This window comes from Alosa pseudoharengus, unplaced genomic scaffold, assembly GCF_046254945.1.
Source record: "Alosa pseudoharengus isolate Yale_2024_CS ecotype anadromous, Long Island Sound unplaced genomic scaffold, YU_APseudo_1.1 YU_APseudo_1.1_scf_3, whole genome shotgun sequence".
In the NCBI taxonomy this organism is placed as follows: Eukaryota; Metazoa; Chordata; class Actinopteri; order Clupeiformes; family Clupeidae; genus Alosa; species Alosa pseudoharengus.
This window is the reverse complement of record NW_027468718.1, coordinates 42033886-42059372: the sequence shown is the minus strand read 5'-3', so window position 1 is coordinate 42059372 and position 25487 is coordinate 42033886. Positions and strand designations below refer to the sequence as shown.

Sequence of the window (25487 nt, the reverse complement as noted above, 5' to 3'; positions counted from 1 at the left end):
CATTATCACCCAAGGAGTTTAATCAATAGTAGTTTTGGTAATATTTTCCATGAACCTCCATGAAGAATTATAAACACATTGAAAAATGGTTATGTGTTATGTATGTTATGGTTAAAATGGAAAAAGGTATCCACTAAGGCCTCATATCCTGTATAATATTTTATACACTCATAAAGCATTATGTCATTAAGCATTATGATGTTACTATTAACCTTCACAGCTTGCATTAATAAAGTTTCATTTACCTCTTTAATGCCATCATTAATGCTATCATTGCCCCTTTAAAGAGTTAGTATATTATAAGTATATATACTCTTTTGATTCTGTGAGGGAAATTTGGTCTCTGCATTTATCCCAATTCCGTGAATTAGTAAAACACACTCAGCACACAGTGAGGTGAAGCACACACTAATCCCGGCGCAGTGAGCTGCCTGCAACAACAGCGGCGCTCGGGGAGCAGTGAGGGGTTAGGTGCCTTGCTCAAGGATGCTTCAGCCGTGCCTACTGGTCGGGGTTCGAACTGGCAACTCTCTGGTTACAAGTCCGAAGTGCTAACCAGTAGGCCACAGCTGCCCCAAGTTAAAGGAGGCTTTAAAATGCATTGTGATACTACAAGCTGTAAGGGCTTATGTTACAGCATCATAATGATGTATGAGTGTGCAGTAACAGATATTGTTTTAAATGCTCAAAAATGTTGTCTGTTGCAACATCGGATGGGGCTCCAAAAGCTCATGTATTTTATCAGAGAGTGCTAGTTTCTTTACCAGGACGGTATATTTCTATGGTGGATAAGAAATAAGCCATAGTTTTCCCAAACAGGAGGTTCCCAGTCCCTTCATATTACTTCAGATTGTCAGAGTCTCATTTTTAGCCTTCTCCTTACAGCTCATTGCCATTTATTACTCTCTCCTTTAGTTTTAATTTCCAAATCATCTTCCTCCAGTCTCATTTCACAAGATGAATTATCATACAGCAGGAGGCCTTTTTATCTAGCTTGAGCTAGTCTATAGTTTTAATGCCACCTAATTAATCCTGAATTATAAGTGTTTCGTTTGATTTGTTTAGTGCCTTTGGTGGAATGAGCCATGTAGCGCTATCATGGGTGAGCACGTATCTCATCATAGCAGTCCTGGGGTGTCTGTGTGTAATAAACATTCTCATAGCTCTTGGCCATGGTGCAAATGTAATCCCAGATAAAAGTTATTCTTGGGACGCCTCCATTCATCTTGTGCCAAGTTCCCTCTCAACCTTGCTCATAAAAAATCATTTCAAATAATGCATTTGTTTACGGTCACTTTTAAATTGTCAGCACTCCAGTTAGGTGGTTTTAACACAATGTAAACCAAGCAAAATGTCTAACTTAGCAGGTTTCATTTTTCATGGTGAAGTGGCAGGTAACATCTCGAAACAACATTTTTCTCCAATTAAGGCAGGATAGTGGAGTCTGCTAAAATATTATAGCTTGCTGACAGGTGCGTTATCCAGACAGTTGATTGTATTGTAGTGCTTAAGATCAGTAACACCCCATAATATTTTAAAATCTAAGATAAATTGCATAGCATGGGATTACACCAGCAGAGGCAACTTCACTGGTTTGAATTCCAAGATGCTTCCATGTATTATACTGGAATTGGACGTTGTTTTGAATAAAAGCAAGACACATTCTGAATCTAATGTAAGGAAAGACAAAATACATTTGGACAAGGAAGGGTAGAAAAGTGTAGAAGATTCTTGCACTCAAAGTCCAAGAAAGAGCTCAGGCCAAGCGGTGGATTGATAGCAGACGGACTCTCTGCCTGGTGCTAGACGATTCAATCTGTGGCACATCTGGTGGAACACCTTGAAGAGTGAGCGCGGTGCAGCACCCTCTCTGGAATGCGCCATCAACATTTACTGCTTCACTGAGCAATGAGATCACAGAATCCAAACCTCTACTGTACATGAAAAATTCAGTCAAAATGACTGTGGAGGATAAGCTACAGCAAGGTTTTAGAGGATGCTATATTTGTGACAGTTTTATTGATCAGCAGAGTCCTCAAAACACCATTTATTAATGTGCATGTCCAAAACTTCAGTAGCCTACCTCAGAGTTCACTGTGACATAGTTTTTTTTAAAGTTTTTTTTTTTTTAAGAGATTATGCAAACAAGGTACCTGTCTGGTTCTGATTCAGGTAGATTCCACACATGAGAGGATGCCAACCAGGCAACTCACATCTCAGATTTCCTCTCCAACTTTTTTTCAATCCAAGGCCTTTGCCTCCGTGCATCATGTCATCCATCAACTCTAGTTTTATCTCCAGTGTTTCTCTGGAGTTTAGAAAGCATATCGCCGCTTGTTTCAGGGAGAGCTGAGCAAAGCCTCTGGAAATCATTTGCAAGCGTTGAATCAAATCTCTATCTCCAGTAACATACATCCACAGAGAGTCGTCTTTATCATGTCTTTGTGCCTTTATCATGTCTTTTTTTTTTAAAGGAAATGGTAGATTGGTTTGAAACATTTGATAAACCCATGATTAATTCGGACCTCTGTCAAAAGATTCACTTAATCTTGTCACATCTGATACCATGTTAACACGCAATGATGTAGTCAGATTGTGTAGTTTTGCCGGTCTTTCTGTACTGTGGTTATACATTTTACATATCCCTATGCTCTTTCAACACCTTGTGGATCACAAAAAGTAGTTCATTTGGCGGATGCGGCAGATTCATTACTCCTGTTAAATGAGTCTGCTCTTTATATCCATCTGGGCACCACATGTCTTCCTAGGGATTTGGTCATATGGACAATTTGACCACGCGAACACACTCGCTATCACCATGATCCCGTGCAGTGATCTTGTGTTTAGATTCAAGAAATATATATGAAAGCAATTTTGGAAAAGCAACAGGTCCCACAAGGACATACTAGATCACAAATGCTCCACAATAATTAAGTGAGATTCATGCCCAACAGCACCTCTTAGCTATTCTAAAATCAATGCAACCCTTTTTACGTAAATGCCGAAGACACATCTTCGGCCACATTTAGCATTTTCTCGAAAATGCACTCAAGTATTATTCAGTGCCTCAGTTTTAGACAGTAGCTGAAACTGTAGCTGGAAAACTTATGCAACTATATACAGTATGATCATATCACACACACTGGCTGTTTTCACTCTTTGCTGTGAGCCTCAGTTTTGTCTTCACTAGCACTGCTGTTACCATCATATAGCCTACTAGTATCATGACGAGATATCATATCATGAAAACGTCCGATACGTTTTATGTACCGGTACCTACTTTATTTCAGCAATAACAAATTAAGAAAGACCATCACCGCCTGCTGAGAGTAACAGTTCCCAAGCGACCAGAGTAAAGCCACCCTGTAGAAATGTTGCCCGCATTGGTGCTCCTTGGACTGTTGTGTGTGTCTTCTTAAACTGCACTGGAGCACCCGACGGAAGGTTATCACTAATGATATTCCCATCCCGAGAGTGTCACATAGAAACACAGCAATCTGTTAGTATCTACTGTGGCTGTTCTTGCTCCTTCTAATCTTTTCCACCCATTCAATTTGTTCTTTGCCCTCCTGCTTGCTTCTTCAACTGTGTCTGTCTATCAGTAGTATCCATGCTTTGGGTTTGTAAAACAGGGAACTCACTTAGGCATCTGCCTGCTGCACCTGGTAGTTCTAGCCTCGAGGGTGCTGACCTTGTTTCGGACATTTACATACATTGTTGCCGATTTTCACCTGTATATGCCTGTCAGAATATACAATGTGTGACACCCTTGCTGTTTTGTGTTGAATACGATTATGTCTGAGGACATGTCCCTATTTGCCTTCTCACTTCTATCTCTCTTAACAGAGGAAAATAACATGTTACCAAGTACCAACAATATCAATTCAGCAATACAACAACTTCACAAAATCATTGTTTTGGAAACAGTGCTTTCATGACCTGGAGTAAAGTTGATTACGATCCACTCTGCTAACTGTTCAGAAGCGAACGCACACAGCATGTTTTGATGGATTCAGATGGCCTCCCGTCACCCCCAGACACCAAAAACGTTTCACTCTTTCTTGCCATGCAAATCTAAAACGTCATGTTTTGACGTGACATAGTCTGGAGCTTTTAGTACCCTCACTTTTTTTTATTTCAGCTATCTGTTCTTTTCCCTGACACATTTCAGCTTTTCCCTTTTGTTCTTGGTGAGCATGCTTCTTTCATTTATCCTCTCTCGCCTTTTTGCCCTCTGTCTTTTCCCTGAGTGCCATCGGTGGCTCTGTGACTCCCATCATTGTTGCCCTTTCTTCTGTCAAGGCTTTCTCTCAGTCGGGAGAAACACACTGTGATGGATTGTATAATCACTCTGCGTGGTCTCGAGCAAGGCTCCCTCTGGGCCTTTTGGTGCGGTCCGGCTCATTTGAAAGTTCAGCCATTAAGTTAATTGGTATTTTGGAAAAAAGTATCTTTTTTATATTTTAGTATGGTGAAGAGACATTTCCAAACTTGTGTCATAACGTTTGTGACTCCCCAGATGACAGAGCCGGTGAGTCACTGCAGGAGTTTTGTGGATGGAGTCACAAAGTTTCATTATGTTTGCATAATTTAATTTCATCAAATAAGTTATTGATTTGAGGTGAATCATGTCACAATGTTCTTTGGCACCCTAGGGTTACGTCTGATGTCACTGTATTCTCAATTATCTCAGCAAAAAGAATACTCTGAGTCGAGTTCATCCAGAACACAAAACCACTTTGGGAAGTATTTTTTTCCTGTCCAGTGAATATTTGCTGGACCACATTTCGTGAGAACGTTTTACCTCATCTTGTAGATTGCAGACAGCCTGTTGAGCAGAATGTGCTTGTTTCAGTGAATATTTATGTGGATTTAGCCCTGTCGAAGGGATTTCCAGGACCTCAATTTGTTTACGCCTTAAGTTTAATTTGATTTGAAAACTGAGGTCTGAGCTTGTGTGAGTGGGAAAAGCTAAAAGATAAATAAATCTCTCTGGGCTTGAACCTGAGGTAACCCTGGCTAGATTCTTCATCAAACTCTGGCAGTGATGAAACCGCTTGTCCCAATGCAACCAGAGTAGTGTGTGAGGTTTTGGAGGCAAGGAGACACATAAACAACATTTTTGTTGGCTCGGACAGGCTCATCAGTTCTTGTAGAGTATACTGCTCATCAGTACAGTACTGTGGCTAGGATGAGGAAAACAAAGAAAAATATTTAGATGTCGGGTAAGGTGGAGCTTAGACTGACCACATGTGAAATGTTCTTGTGTTAAATATTCAGTGTTTTGGAAAGGATGTATTGGGCTTCTTGCTATTTGTTTTTCATGTTAAACTCCATGGCCACAGACACCATCCATGGTCTGTGAGTGTGTGTGTTTGTGTGTGCGTGTGTCTGTGTGTCTGTGTGTGTGTGAGTCTGTGTGTCTGCATGTGTCTGTGTGTGTCTGTGTGTGTGTGTCTGTGTGTGTGTGTGTGTGTGTGTGTGTGTGTGTGTGTGCATGTCTGTGTGTGTGTGTGTGTGTGTGTGTGTCTGTGTGTGTGTGTGTGTGTCTGTGTGTGCATGTGTGTGCATGTGTGTGTCTGTGTGTGCATGTGTGTGTCTGTGTGTGCAGGTGTGTGTGTGTGTGTGTGTCCGTGTGTGCATGTGTGTGCATGTGTGTGCATGTGTGTGTCTGTGTGTGCATGTGTGTGCGTGTGTATGTGTGTGTGTGTGTGTGCGTGTGTGTGTGTGTGTGTGTGTTCATTCATCACTGAACCTAGGACAGGCGAGGGTGCTCCAGTGGTTCTTGGTTGTTGTTTTGTTTCTTTCTACCAACCCAAATGTCAGACTCCTCCTGTTCCTTAAGGTGAAGTGGCCTTTTCTGCTGATAAGGCTATGTGGTCATTAACCCTTATCTCTGGAAGCTAGAGATACAGAACGTCCCTAATTGCTTGATGGATTTGATTTGACCCACACATTTACAAAAAGGGCGATGTTCATTCTTCACACGTAACCTGATAAACCTTAAATAAGAGATTTGGCCTTTGATTGCTGTAAGCTATTTTTTGACAGCACCTCTCCGTTATGTGTCAGGCAACTCATATTGCACTGAGAAGTTTTCTGTCAGCATGGCAGCATTGTGCGGCTACTCACACGGTTTGATTGATTGATGTTCACGCGGGGTGCCTTACAATATGAATACTGAGTGTCACTGAAGTGATTTTATGATCCTCTGATTTATGAATGCCCCACCAGCTATATCAGAGCTATACAGAGAGACTCTCTTTGTCATGATGTCTTCAGTAGGGTTAAAAGGAGACTTTTGTTTCTGAAGAGGATTGACGGCATACTTTTAACAGTGCATTTCTTATCATAAGTGATATAGCTGTTTTCTATACAGACAGGCATGTGCAGAAGCACCCACTGATGCTGATTACAGACATTCCTTCCAGACAGAGACGCGCATATGACAAAACCACAGCTCATTCTCTCTCGCGTCAAACACTGCTTATGCATTTAGATGACCACATCGTTTCTCTGCGTGGTCTCTCAGAGAGATTCCATTTGTCTGAAAACACTGCGGCGTCACACAGTGCTGGCATAAAATAACTCTTGATGAACCTCCTGCAGTCAGCATAAAACTCATTAGAAAATCCAGTTCAACAATGGCGACTCTGAATGAGACAGAGCAGTATATATAAGATGGCCAGACATAGGTCTACAGATGTATGCAGATGACACAGTGGTGTATGCATCTGGTAATAACTGTGGCTGACAAACTAAATGCCAACTTAGACAAAATATTATCTTGGCTGGCCTCATCTTGTTTAACTTTAAACACGAAAAAAAAAAACTGTCTGCTTTTCCATTAAAAAACTACCTCTAACACAACTCTTGAATGTACAAATTAATGGTGAGCTTATTGAAAAAGTACTTGAAGTGAGGTATCTGGGATTATAGACTACCAGTTGAATTCATATCAAGAAAATCTGTAAAACCATTAAGACCAACTTGGGCTGTTTTATGATGATAAGAAACTGCTTGACTTTTGACTGTGCTTTTATTTTTATGAATTCTATGATTCTCTCACACATATCTTATGGCTTAACCACATGGTCCCAAGCTCACCAGTCATCAGTTAAGGCCATAGAGTGTCTTTATAACCGAGCCTTGAAAGTCCTGGACAAGAAGAGAATAAGGTACCATCACTGCCAAATTCTAAGCAAACATAATATTTAAAGTTTTGCTAATTTTATCTCCCTGCACTATGTTAAACTGGTCTTCAAATGCCTAAATAACGCTGCTCCCAAAAGCCCTACTAGGGACAAGTGTTGCGAATTAGCTTCAGCTAAAAACACTATGATACATACATCAGATGACTCTTTAAGCTTATCTATGTTTTTTGTAGCTGTCCCTACCTAAATAAACTTTAAAAATAATATCATTTGGTTGATAAATCACTGACACTGGACCATGCTGGCGTGTTTTACTGAAGATGGGCAAATGGCCCTATTATTTCTTGAAATGTTTCTCTAAGGGTTTATCTTCTCAGTTGAAACATCGTCCAGTATTTTAGATGTCTGCAAATGCTATAAACAGTTATTTTTATTTTAGACAACCTGAATATGTGTGTTTTCCTCTGATACACAAGCTCAGAATAGGAGCCTTTATGCATGTACACACACTGTGTTGGCATTGTGCTTTATCAAGCATGTATGCATTGGAGAGGACTGTCCTTGCACGTCCTCTATCCCCAAATGTCCCTCTGCAGTCTTGCACAAAGAAGTGGACTCCAGTTTCTGAGCGAGAGAGAGAGAGAGAGAGAGAGAGAGAGAGCACGGTTTCAGCTCCCACTTCTCATGTCATACGCTCAATTGATTCATACTGAGCTGCACATTTGTCATGTCATTGGCAAGAGCAGTATGGCTACTTTATTATGATCAAATATACTGACATTGAGGTTTTGTGTGTGTGTGTGTGTGTGTGTGTGTGTGTGTGTCTCTCTGTGTGTGTGCGTGTGCGCACGTGTTTGTGTGTGTACTTGGGTGTGTGTGTGTGTGTGGGCGCACATGCGTTTTGTGTTGGGGAGTTCATATTAGTATACCCAGTTTCCAGTGAGGAGATCAATCTAATGAGCATCAATGGGATTTAGCTAAATTACATCAGTCTATTTCTGTGACCATTTTAAGCGGTGATAACAGTTTGTCACATGGAGACATTGTGGGTCGGTCAGAGCCATCTCCATGGCTTCGGGGCGAGAGTTTCCTTTTAAAATCATGTCAGTGCTCTGTGCAGTTCTCGGCTGTGACCTGCTCTCTGATCTGGCCCCTGTAACGTATGATAATAGTATTTTCAAGGCTGACATGACCTAATCACTGTGTGGAATCATAGACAATGGCAGTTTAATGTGGATTATTCATGGTTCATCAATGTGAATAATGGTTAGTATCTCATTATGGTGCTGTTTAATTGAGCATCAACACCCCCCCCCCCTCACACACACACACATTTTGTAAATGATTCACATTGGTTTTACATTGGAGTTTGGCAAGTGCTTCTCTTTTTCTGTTCATAAGATGTAAGTGTAAATTTTTTGGGCTCTATCTTGCACTCCAGCGCAATTGACTTTATACACGCTTTTGTCTTTCCTATTTTGCAGTCAGCCATATTGGAATTTTCCCTCCACAGGTACATGTGCGTCCACGGGGGCGTTTCAGCGAAAAGAGGGGGCGTGTTCCGGCGCAAACGGTCCTTGTTGATATTTTGCAGTTTCAGAAAACAATTCCGCCACAGACCAGGAACCTCCTGGTATAAAGCCAGTGGCACAAATTCAGATGCTATTTTAAGGGCGCATGCATGGCCACAGCCCTGCAGGAATTAATGCTATGCACACCGATCTACAGACACCCTGTGCACAGATGGAAACATTCAAAGCCTTGATAATATTTGTCCGTTTCCCGGTTTTGTTCGTGCATTGGTCAACTAAAAATTTAGTAGCCTATATAGTACATCTACATGCAATATCTTTACAACAACAACGCCTAATTACGACCTATTAATTTGGACAACTTTATATAGCCCTATAAAGGCTGAAGTTACCTTTAGTTTTGTTCCAATTTACCGTTGTAAACATCCAATTAAACATTGTGTGCGCTTTAACATCAGCCTATAAGCATTATTACAGCTGCGCTAAGGTTTTGACAAGCACCACAATTTTGCCTACCTTGTTGTAGCCCATCTGAAATAACTCCAAGCTTTGCTATGTTCCCTCCATCCTTTCATTGTTTTCAAAATACGTTTTATATCCATGATGGCATTGAAGTCTTGAGTTTGTGAATTAGCTTAAATCATTCTATTATGTGCTGTTAACCAGCAACTATAGATAGTAAAAGAAAGCAGCAAGTAGCCTTGGCTACAATTTCTGTAGTTGCTGCGTCCATTCATTGTTATTCTCTCTCCTGCTCAAACAAAAATTGTGCGTGCATTAAGTTGATGATAACGTGTTTACTAACTCTACTTTACATAAAATATTGTAAATAGCCTACTGTCATGCAGTTAATGGGATACTGTGCAGAATTGGAAAGTTAGGTCATCTTGGAAACTGTTTCTCGTTGTTGAGTGCCGTAGCTTACACCTGCAGGAGCGATTGCTTGGGCGCCTGTGTTGCGCAATGCACTTTGCTCCTCTCATCTATACGACGCAGTTCCCATTTCTCCAAACCATACATAATTACATGGACAAATATTGCTACACGAGGGAAATCAGTGTGGTGTCCGATGTGAAAAAATAGGTATTAATCCAGCGTACACATTTCCACGAATCACGGATGTGTTGATGACATAAATTAGGAAATATTAGAGGACTTAATGAGACGTGATGTTGAACTGCATGCCGATGCCATTTAACCCAAATGCCCCAGCAGCAGCACGGGAGAGGAGAGCTTATCTGACAGAAGATCTGCATTGTCTTAGTATAGTGAGGTAATGTTAGATTACATTACAAATATATCACCATGCATTCATAACCTCATGATTCAGTGAGAGTGATCCCAAAACATCGGAAAGTGACATTTCTGTATTACATTTTGTCAAGAGGAAAAATCAATAGCAAACTGTTCCCAACTGACTATAGCGCTGTGATCCGTTCCTGGCTGCGCCTGGCAAATCCGCCATCATAATAGCAATCCGCTATGGAACAAGCGTGCCTGTTGTTAAAGGGAATGTGAGATGACGCTCTGATTGGTTTATTGCACGTTACGCCCAAACCACACCCATGAGTAATGTAGCTACTACAGACCACCCCATTTTAGATTTGCGTCGGGCGCAACAGTCATTATCCCGCCGGTAAAATAGCAACAGCGCCCAAGATCCGCCCACAAAGCGACTTGCGCAAAGTCAATTGCGCTGGAGTGCAAGATAGAGGGCCCTATCATGACATTCTAAAGTGCATCGTCACTCGTCAAAAGTCTATTCAAATTTAGTAGGATGTCCAGTTCACATTGGGAGGGGTTTCGCTATCAAAAGTGGAGCGCATGGCGTAACAAGGTGTTCCTAGGTCTTTTAATCAGTCATATGGGTGTGTTTGGGGTGTAACATCATTTTAAACCAATGAGAATGACATCTGTCATTCCCTTTAACGGCGCAACGCGCGATATGTCAAATAAATGCATCATTTTGTCATTCAAAGGCGCATTTGAAGGAGGCTGCTTGTGAGACCGTATAGAATAGTCATTCTTAAACCATGTTTTACTAAAACCTAGCATAGCCTTCACGCATTTGCACTCGCCTATTTGAACTCATTGGCAAAGTGAAACTAACTTCACCAAGGAGTCAGTCAACGAAAAGACAGTTATATGCAGTTACTTTCACTATTGACTGACAATGGGTTACCACCGAAAACATAGGCTGGAAAAAGCAACACTTACCCTAATATTGCTCAAATGACTGAATAAAACAACATTTATCCTGCAGAGGAGTTGCTTATATCTCGCGTCTTCAGCTGTGCTCCATACGTGTCTCTCGCCTCTCCACTAATCACTTTTAACCGTCATTACCAATTTGCAAATGATGGTGAATAACTACTCATTATGAGATGTACAGTATTTCGTAATATCTTTGTTCTAATTATTTTTCCCATTGTAATCGTGCAATTTGTAATGCTTTGCATGGACGTGCGCTGGTGTGCGTTCATGAATGATAGAAGGATGGTGCGTGCACCTGCCAATATGACTACTAGCATATGAACAACTTGCCATTGACTTCTGACCAGGTTTAGGTGGTGTATGATAGCGATTTTTAGACAACGCGCTAGGCCCCTCCCTAGGTTGTTAATTGCCACACCCCTGGGCGCAATGCTTAAAAAATAAACGTGCAAAATACCGAATTCAACTTTGCGCGGGTGAATAACGAGTATTACGCCATGCGCTGGTGACCCAAAATACAGCCCAGAGCCCTTTATGTCTGTGTCTTTTTATTTGAGGGCAATACAGCATAGTCAGAACAATAATGACAGATAAATGTAAAAATATGTGTTATCACGTTTGTAAATTCACCTTCAACAAACATATGTACAGTATGTAGTCTACTCTATTAGTTTATAACGCCACTTTCTACATTACCCCCCCCCCCCAGAAAAAAGACTTGATAGATATTTATCTATTAGTACCTTAGTTATGTCATAAGTAGTAGCTAGAAGATTAACCTCCCTCCCAACATCAAGGGACATGTTCGTGACACATGCTAGCTAGGCTTTGTGCAAGTTGTATTTCTGGAGTGCTGCAAGTCTGTGGGGTTCAGCCTGGGACAGTCAGCTCAACACAAGTTACATACAATGTGATCTGTTGTCAGACTCAGTTAGACTATGGCAACACATGCATACTGTATCAGAGAATGCAAAAACCTTCCCAGAGGTTTTCCCTTGGTCGAACCCTGGTCGAGTAGCGCTGTCAGAAACTAAGTGTTTCTGCAGGCGTAATGGAACCAACTTTTATCTTGTAAATTACCCCACTAATAATGCCCTGAATGGTACGAAACTTCTACAGTATGTTCTTTACTCATAAAACGAGGCATTGAAAAGTTTGTAGGTACACCAGGAGTTTATTTAAATAACACTTGCCTGATGGATGCTACTATCTGCTACTGGGCAATTCCATGCAAAGGTCATCCTTACCATGGAAAAAAAAGTTGTGCATACGCAAATAGAACTGTTGTTAAAATCTTCATTTAGGTCTATATTTTATTGTTTGTAACTGATCTGATTGAATTTGATGGAGAATGACACTCTTTTCACATCATAAATATGGTGTGCAACCATACCAGAAACAACATTTTTCACATGGTAATATTATACATATTTAAAAAGTGGATAAATGGACCCAAGGTTCAAACAAATTGTGTAATTTGACAAATTCCACATTGACAAGGGAATGGTAGAGCAATGTCTATGCTCAGCTTGCCTTTAAGAGCGCAACTCCTTACATTTGTAAGGCTTTTGTTTTTAAGTCAACAAGTTCCATGGCCATGTCACATCCATAACGTTTTATAGGAAAAGTTTATGCTACACATACAGTGTTGATGCGACAATGTCCATAGTGTCTGTGCAAAGCTGATTTATATCAATGTAAAGTGTGATGACCAAATTGTGCCCCTTTCTTACTTTTAAAACCTTTAATGGTGCGTTATGGATGTGACGTTATGGATGTTACATTATGTAAATTTACAAGACTGGAGACTTTATTATACCTCAAAGCCGATAAAACGTCTGTTCTGGTGGCATGTCAGTTTCGATGCATTTCACCTTAGTGTTTACAATTGACATTTCAAAGACTATTAGGTTGATCAAAACCACAGGGAGGCCTCGCCTAAGCATTAGCAAAACAAACATAATATTAAAATACCTCCAGTGATTAGCCTAGCCATAGCCTATTTTCAAGTGGCCTAATAAAAATCTGAAAATCTGAGCGATTATCTTCCTGTATGGACTGGATTATCATGTTAGCTGGTGAAGATGGCTGACTTTGCAGCTGGAGTTAACATAGCAACCTCCTTCTGTTGCAGATCTGTTCAGCCTGCCGTTCATGTCTGCTTAACACAGTTTCATTTTAAATGACGCGATATGCCAGCACTTGAAGTGTCAGGTCCTCTGTAGCTAATACCCACAGAGTAACATGAGTAACGGCAGCAATAAACTAGATGTACCGCATAGCGGTGCAAAATATGACCGCCTCTCAGTCCTGCATATTCTCTTCGCAAAAATAATTCACGCTTGTCAATTTGTCTCCATCTCCTACTCCTGCAACTCATGTGCATGTAAATGAGTAGTGTGTGTATATGTGAGTTTGCTTTTGTTTATTTTGTGTCTGTGTGTGTCTGTGTGTGTGCATGTGTGTATGTGTGCCTGTGTTTGTGTGTTTATGTGTGTGCATGTGTTTGCATGCGCACATGCGTATGCGTGCCTGTGTGTGTGTGTTTATGTGTCTGCATTCATGTGGGTGTGTGTGTGTGTGTGTGTGTGTGTGTGTGTGTGTGCTTGCCTGTCTGTATGTGTTTATGTGTGTGTGTGCTTGCCTGTCTGTATGTGTGCGACTGTGCGTGCGTGTGTGTGTGTGTGTGTGTCTGTGTGTGTGCATGTGTACACGTGCGCGTGCATGTACTTTATGTGTGCAAATCACAAATGAGAGGGTATGGGTTAGGGTAATGCGGGCTCTTGAGACTAACATACCATAAATATTTTGTCATCTTGGGTGCAACGGTTCAGGTAGGGCTAGTTATTTAGGGGAGTGGCCACCAAGTATCATGTTCCCTGGTGTTTCAGTAACCCGGAAATCACTGACCAAAATTGATGACGGTAAAAGAAAAAAATTAATTCCTTTTTTATATTTTAAATGACTTGTTGTCCTGATTCTTCCTGTGGATCTTAGTGGGCACTGAGGAAGCAATACTTTCATTGCTAGTTTTTCATGATTACTATTTCAATTGTTTCATATCAAAATTCACTACTTAATTATGTGTTTTATGTAGTTTGTCGAGGACTGGTTCAGACACGTCACATCCATAACGTGAAACCGTCACATCCATAACGCCAGTTTTTCCTACATAATGCATTACGAAAATGACGCATAGTTTCAAAAACACACTTTTTGTGTTCATTCAAGTCTCCTTCATGCTACATATATCATAGTTTTGGCAGTTTCCTTCAAAATTCACAGAGTTTGTAGAAAACCTGTAATCTCTCACAAAAGTGTGTCCATTTCATGTCACATCCATAACACTGATAAAATGGCTTGTATTCTTAGGATGAAATTGATTATATGCAATTTGAGGATTTCTCAGTATTCAGAGGACAGAGGTTACATTAAAATGTATGCAAATTAATTCACTGATACTAATTTTGCCCCCACTTTAAGGCATTTTGTTTACCAATATGAGTCCAATTGTCACATCCATAACGCTGGAACTGCCCTACTATACCGCTGCGTCGACGTTACTTTCGTGATTTGGGAAAAGCCCATAAAAGTCCTGGCAGGAAGCGATTACATCAACGTTTTTTGGTATATCCAGTTTTTAATATATTTTTTCCGAAGTGTTTACAACTTAGTGTTAACTAATAATTGTTGCAAACTGGTACTACGAACAAAATATTAGTGCATTCCTGGATCTACATCCTTATGCATGCTTCCTGCCAGGACTTTTACGAGCTTTTCCCAAATCACGGAAGTAACGTCGACGCAGCGGTTTAGTAGCAGATAATAGCATAGGACCCTAGGGTGAAATTACTCCGAACCATCGCTTTAAACAGGCAACGTGCACCAGGAGATACATACTTTTTAACATCCTGTGCTAATATACACTGCAAAAAGAGATGTTATCATGTACAGGTATGTACATTATGACAGTACATCCATATATTGCCCTTCAGGGTATCACAGTTAGCTCATTTTATGGCAACCGAAAGATGAATAGAAGAGCGAGAGTATGAGCGTGATGATGGAGATCCCTGAACACTCTTCAGGCATAGGCACTAGTGATGAAGATGAGGATAATCAAGTAGAGTGTGAATAGTTTAACATTTAACATTTAATTTCCAATCGAAGGAACTACTAATCCCTTGATAAGCTATTGCGAATAATGCATTTTCCAATGTTTGGCAACCTAATGATAGTTTAACACACTTGAATGTAAGACCAGATGACTTACTCCACAGTTTACATTAAGCCATTTCCACTTCAAGGTAAGCAAAACAGTTTTCACTGGATGGCCACACCAGTGAAGTTCTATATGGGCATATATAATCGCTTGATCATGCCATAGCTGATTTTAACCATAGACTGTATAAAATAGGTTTTAAGTCTACATTGGATGGTTACGATTTTATGACTTATAATCCAGTTCTCAAAGGAGAATGTGAATTAGATTGTTACTTCCAGAACCTGAGTGGGCTGTGACTGTTAAGGTCTTGGTATGGATGGCTCCCTGCAAAGTTCCCTTGTTATACACATAGCATAACACTGTTTGAGTATGTACAGGCTTTATTTTGCTGCCATTTTGGTAAATCAAAAAGAAAAGCCAGATGAATGTACACAAATACTGACAAATTGCCAAGTTATCTCCTTTAATAACTTTGTGTGTACTTCTGAGAAAAAGTTTAAGCACCTGTCAACAGCAAAATCCCGTGAATTCAGAACATGAGATGGAGATGTTATCTCCATACTATACACTGAAAAAAATGGGCTGTTAAATTAACATAAAAAAATCTTGTACATCGGTTGCATCAATTAAATCATGCCCACGAAGTCCAATTAATTCATGTTAAAAGTGGCAAATTGTATTCTGTTAAATTAACATGATTTTTTCATGTGTATGTGAAGAAATTGTTTCTTATCAGTCAAACATGATTTATTTTGCTTTGATGAACATAATTTTTACATGTGCCACTGATATATAAGATTGTCATAAGTCCAACATGATTTTTTTCTTGTTTGATGGACATAATTTTTTTGATGCAACCGATGTACAAGATTTTTTCATGTCATATTTTAAAAACTATTGCATGTCAAATTAACATGTTATTTTAAAAAGCCTCTTCAATAACCTGAAGCAATCAACCACAACTAGAATTTGAGTACACATTTACAACATTTATTTCACATTTCCAGACATTGCAGACAAATGAAATAAAAACTTGATGCATTTATTACAAAAATAAAAAAATTTCTTGGGCAATATTCGGTGCATTTCAAAATTGCTAGTCCCTTGAACTTTCAACATTGCAAGTCATAACTTTGAAAAGTACAGCCAGTGAACATGCAAGACACAACTTCATTTTTCCTCAGATGTGTGTTGACATGAATGAAATACTCCCTTTCGTTTGGCAAATTGGAACAGCTACATAGATGACACGAGAAGGTGGTTAACTGATCTAAGGTCTGACCTAATTGTGTGCCGTTGTGAACAATAAGATCGTTCCATGTTTTAAAAGTACAGGGACAATCTGTATATGTGCAGGGGTAGTTTGTGGTGCGGCCAAAGTGGGGATGATGGAGTTTGTAATGAGCAAGTAGATCAGACCTACTTTGAACCGCTGATTCACATCCCTTGCACTGCCACATTTACTGTGAAAGAGAACACAGAAAGGGAGGTTGATATACCAATACAGAATATGAATACAGACACACAACATTGTGATCACAACACAACTTTTAAAAATGTATAACACTTCATGAATCAAATTTACCATGTATTGTCCTGTGTACAGCTTTACAAACTCAGCATTACTCGTCTTAAAAAAGTACAAAAGCACATTAAGTGCACCAAGATTTATAACCATGTAGCATTGAACAGTTATAAAAGGTTCAGTTTGATGGAGAAGAAAGAGAGGGAAGTACAACACAATAACAAAAAGAAGGAGGGAGAGAGAAAGTGGAAGAGTTAGGAAAAAAGTAAGAAACCGATGGAGAAGAAAAGAAGAGGGAAGTAGGAATACAAGATTAACCTGAGAAAGGATGTATAGAAAGTATGAGGGAGGGAGACAAAAGAAAGAAGGGAGTGACCTAGAGAACAGGGCTGTGTGTGTGTGTGTGTGTGTGTGTACAAAATCATCAATTGCTGTAACTTACCTGGCACATGCACCAAATGTTCCAATTTCAGTAATGCTGCAGCAAGCTCCTTCTGAAGTGTATTTGGAACTGGACTGTGAGGGACCGTTTGCTCTACAGGTGGTAAATCCTCTTCTACACGCTCTGCAACACCCAAATACATGATACAAACTCAGCATTACTTGTCTTAAAAAGTACAAAAGCACATTTAGTGCACCAAGATTTATGACCATGTAGCATTGAACAGTGAAAGGTTCAGTTATCTAAATGTAGCAGCTATTGTCCATATGCAATGCTAACCAGTGACTGCCAGATAAACAAAAATGCTCCTTTGGCTGTTTGAAGCAGGATTTCACAACACCGTTTTCCAAATATCATCATCAAAAAGCTTCAGCATAAATATTCACCAGTTGTCGATGGGTTTCAATGTACGCACGCGTTACAGCCAGTCATGCCTTGGCGCCATCAAAACCCAGCTAGCTTAGCTTGATGTACACTTTCTAGGTTCTAAATCCGCACAGCAATTGACGTACAGCAGTGACCACAACAGGTTCCCGAAAATGAAATGAATTCGCTATGAAACATGTGTCGAAATAGTAAAACACACACCACTTGAATACGACGAAAACGCCACAACAATAACCCCATTCTCGACCGTTATATTGGGCTGACGCCACAACAGTAACCCATAGCTGGTATGATTAGATGTAAGAAGTTAGTGCAACTATCTGTTTGTACTGTAAAAACGCAATAGCTTGGCAAAACATTCGGAAAAGCTACCGAAGATTAAGAATCAATTGATATTTACCTCACATTGTAGATCTTGCATGCCGCTCGTAATGTCTTCAGAGCAAGAAAGCCAGTTGATTCCTCCTTCCCGCTTAGACTCAGGTCAGGTGCACGAGCTACCGGGGTGGTCACGTCACTTAGTTCTTACCATCCAACATGATAAAATTATGTGAATTTGACATTCTCAAGGAATAGCTTAGGCTCACATGATTTTTTTTTATTTCAGAAGGACCACTAATAAATCATGTGAGGTTCTTTCAATAAATTCATGCAATTTCAACAACCCCAAAGAGACCTTTTTTTCAGTGTATATAGTAGAATTTGATAAAAAAATAATATGAAATCCATTTAAAAATAGTATTTATGACATAAATGATCAAGGAAAGCAAGATTTTATCAGTTATATGTATCAAATGAGAAATTGAAAAGTTCACCATTTTGATTATTTTTATACCTTAAAGGAAATATGCCCTTTAGATCAATTTACGGATGATTGGGAGTACATACGTTGAGTTGACATCAAAATCATGTCATTCGGATGTGTTTTGAAAAAGTTCGATTTTACCGGGGGGAAAGTCCGTAGGAGTCGATTGCCAAGTGTGGAGTAACACGCTCTGGAAATTCACAATTTCGTCGCCGTTTAAAAAAAAAAAAAAAAACATAGTCCAGTATTTCTTTCGAAATTGAAATGAAGTTGTATGCAACAGCAAACCCTAGCTTACTAACAGGTTGGAATTTTGAAATGTCACGTGACGTGATGTCGTGCAACGACGTGATGCAATCGACTCCTACGGACTTTCCCCTAAAGATGCCAGCTGCAGCAGCAACATTTCCGGAAAGGTACTGGCTTGATGAAATTCATTCTGGACTCTCTATCCGACCACATAAAGACCTCGGGATACTTCGGTTTGGCTTTAGGGACCCTCTACTCACTACCACGTAAGTGTAATGTTGTTTGGAACTGTAGAAGAGGTATAAAAATAGCATTTTGTAGCGGCGAAATGACATGCCCTGGTCGCTTCCAGGCTAACGAGTTTTGACTAAAAAGGGTAAAATCGAACTTTCTCAAAACACATCCGAATGACATGATTTTGATGTCAACTCAACGTATGTACTCCCAATTATCCGTAAATTGATCTAAAGTGCATTTTACTTTAATAGGGCAATGTATCCCAGGAGATACAACTCAGAAACGAGATTTTCTGACTTGTTTTGAATTGCCTTTGACTGGCTGGCTAAGGGCATGCACAAACATGTCCTTAAAACGCTGGTTACGTATGTAACCGTGGTTCTACGACTGGTGGAAGACCGCCAGATGGCGTTGTTTAGACTGTGTGAAACCCCTTGCGCGTAGCCGCATCTCTTACCGAGAACCAAAGTTGTCACCTTGTGACGTACACTGTATGGCGTGACGTTAACTATATATATTGCAGTGTACACGCCATTCATTGCCTGGAGTTTTTCTCGCCAGAATCAGAGGCCCAAGTGACCTATACATCTGGCGGTCTTCCACCAGTCGTAGAACCACGGTTACATACGTAACCAGCGTTCTACTTCCTTGTCTCCAGACCGCCAGATGGCGTCGTTTAGACTGTGTGGAAGATTTATGTCCAAGCTGTCACGAGGGCCCAAACACATGTACGTGTCACTATTCACATGGCATAGGGCAAAGAACAATAAAAACAAGGAATACTTCAGTTTTGTACTTTTTGTTTTATTTACTTTTTTTTGCAATTTTACATTTTATGCATTTTTTTTATTATTTTTTATTGTTATTATTGTCAACAGGCGGAGACTCACAAACCTGACCCGCTGTTATCCACAGCAGAGGTCAATTGAACAGGCAAAACAGTGCTCAATACTGCCTGTACACAAGACTGGGAACCTGAAGCAACATTTAACCTGTAGAACCTGGAAAATGTGCACGACGACGTCCATGTCGCGGGAGAACAAATATCTAGTAGGCTGACACCCCGTAGGGCAGCCCAAGAAGTAGACACAGAACGAGTGGAATGACATTTCACAGGACCCGGCGTATCATGACCGGTAGAAGAGTATGCATAAGTAATAGTTTCTGTAATCCAGTGAGCTAATCTGTCCTTTGACAAAGCTGCCCCTTTACATCGGTCACTGAAACACACAAACAATTGGTCAGTGGCCCGCCAAGCTCCCGTGGCTGCCACATATCGCCTAAGTGCTCTGACAGGGCAAAGGTCTGTGTTTTGCGCATTGTCAAAAGAGCACAAAGCAGGAATCGTAACAGTTCGGTTGACATAATCTGGACCTAAGACTTTTGGCAGGAATGCAGGATTCGGCCACAATGTTACTCGCGAGTACTCTGGCCCCCACTGCAGACACTGTGGGCTGACAGAGAGAGCATGCAACTCACTAACTCTTTTTGCGGAAGCAACTGCAAGCAGGAAAGCTGTTTTCATTGAGAGCCATTTAACGCCTGCCTCTTCCAAAGGTTCATAGGGGAAGACAAGTAAGCTGTTCAACACAGTATTGAGGTCCCACTGAGGAACAAAACATTTACAAGGTGGGTTCAAACGCCTTGCACCTTTCAGGAAGGCCACTATCATCTTATGCGTTCCTACTGTAGACCCTTCAATTGAGCCCCTGTAGGCCGACATTGTTGCCACATAACCTCTCAAGATAGATAGATAGATACTTTATTGATCCCCAGGGGAAATTCAAGGTGGACGCAGAGCGACCAGCCTCCAATAGACCCTGCAGAAAATTTAAGATGTCTGCCAATGAGCATGTTTGTGGTACAATGTTACGCTCAGCGCACCAAGTTGAAAAGTACCTCCACCTATTACTATACAGCAAGCGCGTAGACGGGGCACGGGCATTTAGAATAGTGTCCCTGACCCCTTGTGAATAGTCCAGTACGTCGCATGACCTCCCAAGGGCCAGACCCAAAGCTTCAGTTTCCACGGTTGATGATGCCACAGACGGGCATTCAACTGGGTCAACAAGTCTGCCCTGACTGGTAGTGGGCTGGGCGGCCCCGTCAGGAGCACTTTGAGAACGTAAAACCAAGGGCTGTGGACACGATATGGTGCAACCAGAAGTACTGGCTGGTTGGTCATCCGTATTCGCTGGAGCGTCTGCCAAAGCAACGGAAACGGTGGAAATGCATACAGCCTCAGATTTGGCCAATGTTGGGCTAATGCATCTTGTCCCAGGGACCCTGGTTCGAACCACTTCAGACAGTGAGTCGTGTCGCTGGTGGCTAACAGATCTACCTCTGCTTGCCCATAGGTGTTCCAGACCATCTGAACAACCTCCTCGTTCAGACGCCACTCCCCCATGAGGGGCCCGCCCCGGGACAAGACATCGGCCACACAGTTCTTTTTCCCGGGCACATAAATCGCCCTCAGCGACAGCAGGTGTGCATCCGCCCACAGCCAGATCTGTCTGGTCAGGCGGTTCAGCATTGGGGACCTCGCCCCCCCTTGGTGATTGACATGGTAGATTGTCGATGTGTTGTTGGACCGAACAAGAACATGTTTGTGTTCCAACTGTTCTTTGAAGTGCTGCAGTGTAAGCCATACTGCATGTAGCTCCAGATAATTGATGTGGTAGGCCTGAAGCCTGCCCCGCCATACGCTGTGTATTCCCTGATGGTTCCAAACCCCGCCCCAGCCGTGCTGGCTGGCGTCCGTGGTGATGACCTCCCTCCTTGCTGGAGGTGGCACCAGCGGAACCCTCCTGAGGAGAAAAAACCTCAGCGCCCACTGGTCTAGAGAGGCAGCCCCCTTGGGGGTGATGCTCACTAGCACCCATTTTTGTGTTTGAGCTGAGAGCCTCCTGGTCTTTAGCCAGTATTGGAAGGGGCGGAGATGTAGCCTCCCCAGTGTTACAACAGGCGTTGCGGCAGCCAACATGCCTTCAAGGTGTAGTAGCACGCAGTACCGCACAGTCCGGCTTGACCTGACACGCGTCACCAGCCCTATTATATTGCAAACTCTTTCCTGAGTAAGGCAAGCACGTTCGGTGGTCGAATCCAACTGGATACCTATGAAGTCTATAGACTGATAGACCGAAAGGTAGTACCTTGAACTGGAACGAACGACCTTCGAAGTGAAAACGAAGGAAGAGACGGTGCTGAGGGGCGATGGGTATATGGAAGTAAGCGTCCCTCAGATCTATCGTAATGAACCAGTCTCCTGGATCCACTGAATGAAGAACATCTGACGTGCGCAGCATACGAAAGGGCAGCTGCTTGAGGTAAGCATTTAGACGCCGCAGGTCTAATATCGGTCGAAGACCACCGTCTTACTTGGGCACAATAAAGTAGGTGGAGAACATTCCCCGTTGTTCTTGGGGTCTATTTCCTCGATAGCGTCCTTGTGTAGGAGGGACTGTATCTCTGAGTATAATGCGGAGCGTGTTTCCGGACTTGACGCCCGTGTGGGGCGTATGCCGGAGTTCAGAGGTGGCCGGCGGCGAAATTGAAGACGGTAGCCATTTGCAAGTGTGTCGAGGACCCATGGGTTCGTTGTTATGGAGCCCCAGAACTCCAGTTGTTGAGGAGTGAAACACCCTGCAGTCTCGTGTCTGTGCACGCTGTGTAGGTTTGGGGTGACGGCCATAAGCAGCCCGGTCTGTCCTATGAAAGGACTGCGTGGGTCTGCCTCGCCCTCCACGTTGAGCAAAACTGTGCTCCGCCTGTCTCCTATATGGTTGTTGGTTGGTAGTCGATGTATTTCGGCGGTAAGAGGGAGCGCCACGAAACGTAGGTGGTGGCGGCGGCGGTGGACGCTTGAAAACTACTCTCGGTTTCACATGCTGAGAGCGAGTTTCAGACGCAAGTTTGCGGTGGTTCAAAGCCTCCTGCGCAGCTGGGCCAAACACCTGGCCGGGGGCCAGAGGCAGCTGGCGCAACACATTCCTAGCTGCATATGGAAGAGGGGACTGTGCTACCCAAATCTGCCTGCGGGCTTGAAGTAGCAGCCCCATTGATTTCCCACACTGCTTAGCCAGGGCTCCCACACCCTGAAGTGCTGTATCAACTAACTCAGAAGCTGCTGCATCTGAGGATGGCTGCAGTGTTGTCTGCAGAGCAAGCAAGACATGGGCCATAGTGTTAAGGACCCGTCCAATCGTCGCCTGTGTGTTATACGCTCTGCACACTAAGTTGTCAGTACGTCTACATTCAGGGCTAGGGCACCGTGGGTCAGCGCGAAGAGCCTCGTCAGGTGAGACGACCAAGGAGACCACTGCCGCTTCCACTGGAGGCATAGGGCCCAGGCCTGTAGAGCTCGATTCTGCCATGGACGCTATCATAGCCTGGGGAAGAGGTTCCACATTGAGCCTCGCCAGAGCCATATGGATTGCTCCTGTTGAAGTGGAGCTGAGCGCCGAAGGCTCCGCTTCATCCTCTGACTCCCTGCCACTCTCTGTTGCAGAAGAGTCAAAAGCATGATCCTCTGGAAGCGAAAACTCATCAGTGTCCAGAGGAAACAGAGAATCAGTGGCAGCAAGAGAAACCACATCCACCTCCCTGTTCATAGGAGAGGTAGGAGGGTCCGGCTGCGATGCAGGTAGAGAGGCATCGTCACTTTTCTGAGAATTGGGCTGCAGATATGGTGGCTGCATGTTCAGAAGTAAGTCCTTAATTTGTGTAACACTCTCAGTGAGTTCGTCGACCCTACGCGTCAGAATGTCTGAGTGTTTGGGCTTTTTTGTTCTCACAAGGTGTGTGTGACACCGCTGTGCATTTACCTCCACGCTCATGGACAGGTTGAGAGGAAAGGAGGCAGTCCTCATTTCCATCCAGCCCTGCTAGGCGTGCCTGTCATTGTTGCAAAGTGAGCTGGCTACAATGCACACAAGGATCAGACATAGCTTCCTTGAGGTGATCAATGCCGAAGCAACTAGGGCAGCAATCATGTGGATCCTCTAGGCCCATGGGCGCACTGCACAGAGAACACCAAGCCATTTCCTGTTTAACTGTAGTGTAGATTTAGTGTGGTGCTGGGGAATGAGCACACAGCACTTTGAGGAATAGAGGAATAACCTTAGGTATAATAATCGTATGTAAATAGTGTAATCCCAATCAGCAGTAGGCCTATAGGAAATCGCTGTTGAGCTCCGTCTGTAATTAAACGCAGGAACGTCTGACACTACGGAGTTATCTGGTGCCGGGGGCTAAGCACCGGTCCTGTGCGTAACAGAGTTTAAAAACTGGGGGCTGGGCGCCAGCAGCTTCACCTAGCAGCGTTAGTGCTAGACCGGTGTGGCGGGTCTCAAGCACTCGAGTACTTACCTGATGTAACCGCGTCGGGAGAGTTAACAAGGAAATAAACGTTATTGTGCCGTGCTGCACCGGGGGCTGGGCGCTAGCACAAGCAGTGTTGTGTGTTAGACAGTGTGATGTTGCCGGGGTGTGGGCAACACACGTTGAGGGATGCTAGTTCACTTAGCGACAGACCGGTGTAGTGGGTCTGCGTTCGAAGATACTCACCAAAAACTAGCAATTCCGTAAGACAAAGGAAACGATTTAGAGTCGAAGCGAGAGTAAGCTGTGGAAGCCAGCTGTTGGAGATATACTCCGAAGTTAGCTGTTCCGCAACCACAGTAGAAGAAATTATCCGTTCTTAGCAAGGGCGAGAAAGCGAAAGGCAATGAACGTTAAGGGTGTTTTAAGGACATGTTTGTGCATGCCCATAGCAGCCAGTCAAAGGCGATTTAAAACGAGTCAGAATGTCGAGACAGGACCCATTGTCAAAATTTCGGTGTCCACCACTCTAGTTCATCCAAAACAAACCAGAAAAGTAGAGATGCACCGATATGGAATTTTAGGGCCGATAACGATAACTGATATTTATTGGTTTGTTGTGGCCGATACCGATACGATAACCGATAATATTACTCTTGAAAAAAAATTGTGAAAAGTGATTTGGGGAAAGCATTTAATAAGCATAATTTTATTGCAGTAATTTTACCTACCACCAAATGATGGACAGAACTCATAATAGTCCTCAATAGTACAGCAGTCAACATAACAGTAGCCTAGCCCTACAGTATGTGTGGCTCCTTTAAGTGAACCTGACGTCAGTGAATTGCGAGTGAGTGGCTAGAGAGTATGAATCGTTTTCATTTTGGACTAAACACTCATAAACGGCTCAGCTGGGAATAAGCTACAGTATAGCGACCAAATCAGAGTTTGTGAGGGAAACTTAGGTTTAGTTTCAACTGCGGGTACTGAATAAAGCTGCAACTCCTCAGACTGTATCTTATGTCCGTCTACTCTGTTGCGAACAACCTGCTGCAGCAGAAATGAAAGGGGTTAGCCCCGAAGGTTTTAATAACTTATTATGATGACCTGTCTGGAACTGAAGCAGGAATGGTTAGCATATTTCTAGGTAATAATACAAAACCCAAGCTAAAGTAATGCAAATATAATACTAAAACACAACTTAGAACTAGGCCTACTTATGTACTCGTCCCACTAACGAGTTTGTTTATTTGTTTCCCCGACCAGCGCGGTAAAGTGCAAACACATCAGCACAAGACGACTCTAGACAGGGCTGAGCTCCGCTCTGGTAAGGTTAAATGGCGGATCATTCACAAGAGGATTTTGAGATGCACAGATTCCCAAATGAACGCATATCCA

General features: G+C 42.4%; 1 protein-coding gene and 1 long non-coding RNA gene across 2 annotated transcripts in view; one reads left to right on the top strand and one right to left on the bottom strand.

Moving 5' to 3' along the window:
• The window catches only part of gulp1a (GULP PTB domain containing engulfment adaptor 1a), a 76898-nt gene that overhangs the window by 5636 nt on the left and 45775 nt on the right, over positions 1-25487 (top strand). The window lies entirely within an intron of this gene.
• LOC143100812 (uncharacterized) lies at positions 16424-18085 on the bottom strand. The gene is made up of 3 exons (XR_012981941.1): positions 17880-18085; positions 17093-17215; positions 16424-16588 (listed from the first exon to the last, which is right to left on the bottom strand). It is a non-coding gene; the product is annotated as an uncharacterized LOC143100812 (long non-coding RNA).